Source organism: Hipposideros armiger, unplaced genomic scaffold, assembly GCF_001890085.2.
Source record: "Hipposideros armiger isolate ML-2016 unplaced genomic scaffold, ASM189008v1 scaffold_918, whole genome shotgun sequence".
Taxonomy (NCBI): domain Eukaryota; kingdom Metazoa; phylum Chordata; class Mammalia; order Chiroptera; family Hipposideridae; genus Hipposideros; species Hipposideros armiger.
The window spans coordinates 245,903-253,209 of record NW_017732268.1 but is presented as its reverse complement, the minus strand read 5'-3'; the positions used below and the strand labels follow the sequence as shown (position 1 = coordinate 253,209).

The window sequence follows — 7,307 nt, the reverse complement described above, 5'->3', positions numbered from 1 at the left end:
AACATAGCCCAAATCTGGCCACATCTCCTCACTTAACCACTGTGTGAGACGTAGTTAAGCAGAGAAGCTTTCTGGAATACTCTATATATATAAGTTAGCAGCCCTTCCAGCACGGCACCCTCTGTACGTATGTGTATATCCAGTTCCAGTCCAACACCACAGAATAGGTTGTTTTTCTCCCTTTACACATCTGTAACCCCTTCTCCGACAGTGGAAAGCCTGGCTCCTATCATAAGCAGCTACAAAGGGTCTTAGAGGTAGAGCCTGAGGCTCTGGCATTTCAGAGAACAAACAGAGTCGTACAGAAGTGAAGTGAGTGGCTAACCCACGATGACACTAGGTGATTTGTACAGAGTTTTTACATTTGGGAATTGTGTAATAATGTGCTCAGCCTTAGAGGAGCATTAATGATATGCTATTATAATTTACTTCTAAGTGATCCTTTTAAATAATTTATTTTAGGAAATGCTCTTAGAGACTAAAGTTGCCTGGCACCGATAACCTTATATTAATACATAATTTGTTAAATAATCAAAACATATTCCATTTTTTTCTGGACAAAAAGTAGAGGCTGGGGGAAAGCAATTCCCCCAAAATGTTCCCTTCTTAGTTGTATTTTTTAGACATGTGAGTTTTTCTGGCATCAGTGCCTATATGCCACTAGAATAAGGAAGAACATTTTGGAGAGAAGGTACTTCAAGCCCAGGGACATAGTTCTGGTACAGAAATGTCCCCGCTATTCTTCCTGGAAGGGCCTCTTCATTTCTCCCACGTTGTCCCACTGTTTAAGCATCCTCTTATCTGCCTGAAAGGATTTCCTGAACATGTGGTCTGTGACCTTGTACAGCCCCTCCCNAGCTGAGCCATCCTGCCACCTGTTGGCAGCTCAGCGGCAGCTCAGCTTGGGCCAGGAATCAAACCAGTGACCCTGTTGCTCAGAGCTCACACTCTTGAGTGAGCTCTTAACGAACTGAGTCACTCGGCTGGCCCTGAGAATTTTGCTTTCTTACACCATTATTCCCTCTGCCTCCCCTTTCTACTTCCCCAAAATAGTTACATTAAAATTTTATTAATTCAATATTCACAGTTTCCATTATTATGCTTATTTGAAAATTACTTATAGCTGAGCATTTTATTGTACTAGGGTTTCCTTTTGTACTTTTTTACAAATTAATATTGGCCTTGCTTTTTAAATTTGCTTAATAGTATTTAATCCTATTGCTAACTTTTTCTACTCTTTTTAATAGCATCTGAATATACTTTCCCACAGGATAATCACACCAGATAATCCATTCATTGCATTTTTATTTATTTATTTTTTTTGCGATATCCTGCCTCTATTTGATTCCCTCCATCCTCCATCTGATTGATCTGCCTGGCTTGTTGGACTCGAAGCCTGCTCTCCAGCTGTCTTCCCGGGACTTCCCTTTTCTGTCATCCTTGGAATCCCCTCTGCATTTCTCTACAGTTGGATTTACTACTTCCTGGCTCTTCTGTCTCCTCTTTCTGGGTTTACTTGTTTTAGCCAAGCACATCCATCTCCAATCGTTTTCAAAGATGGTACAGTCACACAGAAATCTAGAGTACAGACATTTCTAAAGACATCCCATCCCCCGAGCCTCACCTTTCCTTGGAGTTAAACAGTTGGGAGCCCTTTCACCTTCCTGGGGGTGAAACAAAATTCCCAGAGCAGGAGGAATGCCGTGAGTTCACACTGGGGGAGGACTCAGGAGTACTTGCCTCCTCCATTTCTTCCTACTAGTAGAAGATAGGTTCCGTTCCACCCTCCCTAGAAAGAGTGCCTCTGCTGAGCTGAGTGACAGCCCAGTGGGCTTCAGACGAACAGTTGTAGCTCTCAGTGAGGCAACTGAACTGAAGACCCCAAGTAAGACTGCCCAGGGAATGAAGATGTGCCTTGCTGAGCCCCTCCCTCCTTGGTTTGGGACAGAAAATAAAGCGAGTGTCCTTGCTCAATTTTCTCATACCCTGCCTAGATCCACATTTCTAGGTCTGGAGAGCAGACATCTTCAGGAGTACAAATCCCACCAGACCTGCCCAGCTGGCTGGAAATCCAAGAGGCCCAGGCTGGATCCTGTCTCACCCCTCTGGAGCAGTATATGCTAGGTAGAGGAAATGGGGATATGGTTTGTGTGAAGTTCAATAGCCTAATATTATCTGGAGGAGAACCAGGCCCAGGAGAAAAGCTCAAATCCACTTCCCTCATGGGTTAAGGTTAAGCTTATACATGATTCTCTGGAAGGGACAGCTTGTCTTTGAGCTGAATCCCAGTGGGGGCTCTTAAAGGCAGTAAAGAATGGGAGAGAATTGGGCCCCTTCCCTTCATCACTGTTCCAGTTCTTCCCCTCTCGGCCCCAGAGCTCAGCCATGACCACCGTTTGCCACCAGTTGGGAAACAAACCCTATAAAGTGGAGTGAATTCCTCAGCCTTGCCAGCATACGAATAAGCTACAACTTTAAGAACGTCTGCTTTAGCCCAAAGGGTTTGGCCAGACACTCAGACTCTTCCAGAGCTTTTAAATTTGTTTGTTAAATATTTTCATATTTATTTAAGATGGTATAAGGCAGAGGGCATGATGATGACAACCCTCAACATGCCTGGCTCTTGAGTCACACTGTTCCCATCTGGACGGGTTGCTTTCTACGCCTGGAATGCAGTTTATAATCCTGTCATTTTCCTTCACCATCCTCCTAGGGGTTCCCACTGCTTCCCTCTGTGTCACGTCTCCAGTTTTCTCTGTTTCATGTAACCTTCTTTGGTAGTTGACTCTTTTTGGTGGAGTGCATCCTCCAGGGGCTTCCTGAGAAAAACTGTATGAGAGGTTAAAAAAATAGAGAGAAACAGAGAGAGAGAGAAAAACAGAGAGAGATTGAGACCTTGGCCTCGCATATTTATAAAATCTTCATTTTCTCTTCACACTTGATTAATAATTTTTGTTTGGGTATAGGTTTGTGTGTTTTGTTTTTGGTTGAAAATAATATTTCTTCAAAATTTTGAGGGCATTTTTTAAGTGCCTTTCATCTTCTAGTGCTGTTCACAAGTCAGTTGTTATTCCATTTTCTGCTCCTTTATGAAGCCCTGTTTCTTTTTTATTTCCAGAAGCATGTAGAATCCTGTCTTTGCTCACAGCATTCTGAAGTATGAAAATCATGAGCCTTTTCATTTATTATGCTGGCACTTCGTGGACCCTTTCTGCCTGAGGAAAAAAAATTTGAATTGTTTCGTGATTGATTTCCTATCCTTTATTTCCTCTGTTTTTTCTTTTCCTGGACCTTCTATTATTTGGATGCTGGACTCTTTGGTCCTCTTGTCTTCCTGTAGTGTCCTGTTCTTATTTCACAGATACAACAGCTTTCCTGCTGCTCTCCTCTCTGAGGATATGAATGTTTTTTTTTTTAAATGTTCTCTTCACTCTCCATAGTTTCTGTATCTTTTAAGTTGCTTTTTTCTGTTTGTTTTGGTCTCTCACTTTCTTATTTGAGACTTTACTTGAGCATCATGTAATGTTGGCTACATGCCCACGATTAAGATTAGGGGACTATTGGAAGCTCTGAACTTCACTGTGGGGTTATCTGGCTGAGCCGTTTTCTGGGGGAACCTCAGTCTTCAGACCTTTCCTTCTGAACTTCCTTCCAAAAAGTCTTCCAATATTTTGTCTGGAGAGTGAAGTCTGGCTGTCAGCTTTCTCAGAAACTAGTGGGGGGTGGGGGTTGGGAAGGCTGGGGAGTCGCAGTATTCAACACGTAGTACATATACAATCATTTAATCCCCTGTTTTGGAACAATATCCACCATCTGAACTGTACCAAATGTCCTCTATTTTATCCTCCCTAGAAAACAAAACTCCAGGCTTCTATTAGGTAGGGGAAGTGTTTCCTTGGAATTGAACAGGGANTCAGATAGAGCTCAAATATGACCTCTTTTGTGATACTTCCTTCCTCTAGCATCCGTAGCCTCTTCTGGGATCATTTACATTACATACCCCATTTGCCCAGTAAACTATAAAATCTTCAAGGGCAAGAGCTGTGCCTTCCTCATCTGTATATCGCCAGTATCTTCTAGCGTAATACTTGACACTTGTGAAATGACTGACTTAGCAAACCAATAAGTTGATACTTAAAAAGTGATTTTAAAGAAGAGGAATCATAACGAAGTTTTGATTGTTTTTCATTTTAAAATAGTTACTTTGATTTTAAAATGCTAAAACTTAATATTGTCAAAAGGTAGTAGTACACTGCTGGAGAAACCTGTCCAGAGGGCAATTTGGCAACACGTATTAAAAGCCTTAGAGGCATAGTCTAAACCAAACAATTCTAGTTCTAATAATTTAACAGAAGAAAATAATTGAGTATATGTGTAAAGATTTTGTTATAGAAGTGTTTATTGTTAAAATGTTGTTTATAATGACAAAATTGTAAACAACAGATATGCCCAATGATAGAGGATTGATTAAGTAAATGATGGCATATATTTACAATGGAATACAGTGGAGCCATTAGGAATCATGCTTATAGATAAAACATACATTGACATAGAAACATGTTCATGAGTGGTTGCAAAATGAAAAAAAATTATGGGATAGTAAAATTACATATTTCATTTTAATAGAACTTATGTATAGGTAGGAGAAAGAAAAATAATTAATATACACATTTTTAAATGATTATCTCTAAGTTATGATTGTTATAGGTATTTTTCATTTTATTTGTTTTTTTCCTATTTTCTCCATGTTCCGTTTATTATTATGGTAATGTTTTAATTATTAAAAAAATTCTTGCCAAGTTGGGCTCAAAGACTTTTCTCTATTGTGAATCTGAAATGGACACTAATTTGTCTCCTTATTAACATCTTCATAAGTTCTTGTACTCTTCTGGAAAGCTTTTGAAGAAGATTCAAACCCATGTTGATACTAACAAGCCAATTTATGCTACAAGATATGTATCCTGCTACAGTGACATAAATATGTTTATTATGATTCCTAGTGCTGTGTTCATGATCATATTTGCCCTCATACAAGCATACTACAATTCATTGTCTTCTGTAGGTGTTAATGTGCTTCATAATTATTATTATATGAACTATTGGTCTCTCCTATCTCGAACTTTCGTAAATGACTAGTTTAGGTGTTCTCTCCTCATTTTTTTGTCCCTCTATAAGTGCAGCCAGACACAATACTTCACTGATTCTTTCCTGCACAGATTCCATTACCACCAGTTCTTCCTCTGACTCTAATATAGATTGTTTAAAGAACATTTGTTGGTCAAAGTTGTTACTACAAGTTTTCATTTTCTGACAATGGAATTCCAGAACTTTTATAGAACCCTAAAAATCTCTTTTTTGACTAAAAATGGTATATTTTTTGTTGTAAAAATGTTTCAGTCATCACAGAAACACATAGAAAGAAATAAAATTAGCTTGAGAAATTTTTTTCTAAGTATTTTTCTATGCACATATGTTTACATAGATTATACTTTACATACTGTTCTTTATGTTTTAAGTGTATCTGGGAGCTGTTTCCTTATTCATACATATATACTTTTATATTTTTAAAGTAGCTGTATAGAATTTTATTATACAAACACACCATTGTTTCTTTATTCAATCCCCCACTGATAAATATTTAGATTGTTTCTAGTTTTCTACAGTGAACAAATACTTGCACACATAGTTCTATAGGATAAATTCCCAAGAACATATTATTTCTACAGGAGCTGGGCCAGCTCTCTCTGCCTTTGTTGTAGCCTTGAATAGAAATCAAGGCTTTGATGAATGTTGATTGTTTGGCGTCTTGTAATGTCACAAATATTAGAAGAGAAGTAGTGGAAAGGACTGCTGCCATATTGAGAATGCTGGAAAGATCCATGTTCTTTCTTCACCATCTATCTTGTCTCTCATATTTTTGAAATTTTAAAAAATCAGTTTGAGCTCTTCACAGCAGTTGTTTATGTTTCTCTCTGTTCATTTCAGTTTTATTATTAGGACATTAGGGTCACAGTCTATCCTGCCCCAAACACTTGGAGACTCAAGATTCCTTTCTGAGAGTTATATTGTGAAACCAACACAATGCATCAGGGAAAAGACATGGAGAGTGAACTTAAAGAGACAGGATGGCTGCCAGGCTTTTTAGAGTTGACTGATTGCATATTTTATCTAATGACATGACCCTGCTGATTAGGAAATGGATGCAATTAAGCTATCACAGCCTAATGGTAAAAATCAGTCAAATGCCTATTTTCCCTCATCCTGATTCTTTGCTTACCAAACACCATTCTGATTATTTCTTGACTTTATTTATGGAATTGCCTACAATGAGAGCATGAGCTGGTACTCAGGATTTCAACATGGACGAATAAATTGGCATTCTGGTTTTATATATCAGACTAGAAAATTTACTTAATGTTCACCTGCCCCTTTGAAATGGATACTGTCTTGGTGCGCTGACAATATGAAGTGTCTGGGTCTGCAAGCTTGAAGACCATTGTAAAAGCAGCCAATCTGCTGGCTGCTTGTCCAAGCAAAGCACCACTTTCTCCATATTGGTGTGATGAGATGATTGTTTTTCCCTCAATTTTATTCTTCACTTAATAGTCTTTCATATGCATTTCTATGTATGTTGCAATATAATCTTTAGATCTATTATTAATAACTGTAAGATTATACATGTAGTTACTTTACCATCTAACCATTCCTCCATTGTTGAGTATTGAGGTTGTTTTAGTGTTTGGTCTGATAAACTCGCTGCTATCAAACTCTCCCTACAATAGATTTCTCTTCTTTTGCACTTTTCCCTTAGAAGTTCTCAAAATGGAATTATTGGGTTGTAGGGTTTGCCAAACTGAACCAATTTACCTTACTACGAATGTTGTGGATTTATATATTTTTCCTTATAGTCATTTTGTTGGTTTCTATTATTAAAATATTTGATTAATGAATTCCATCAAATATATAAGGAAGAAATAATAGCAATCCTATACAAACTCTTTCAGAAAATATGGGAGGAAGAAACATTTCCCAAATCATTTTATGAGGCCACTATACCCTGATACCAAAACCAGATGAGGACGTTTCAAGAAAAGAAAATGACAAATATGAACTTAGGTGCAAAAATCCTTAGCAAAATTATTAGTAAATCAAATCCAGCAATATAGTATGATATAATATAATATAATATAATAAATATAATATAATATAATATAATATAATATAATATATAAAGAGTGATGTACTGCTATTTTTTTATTTATCAATTTGGAGATTATCTATAGACTTCCTATTATGATAGATGAGAA

The 7,307-nt window shown here is 37.6% G+C and overlaps 1 protein-coding gene across 1 annotated transcript in view; it reads left to right on the top strand.

Annotated features, from left to right (window-relative positions):
- CDKL1 (cyclin dependent kinase like 1) overlaps positions 1 to 7,307 on the top strand; it is a 60,335-nt gene that overhangs the window by 31,725 nt on the left and 21,303 nt on the right. The window lies entirely within an intron of this gene.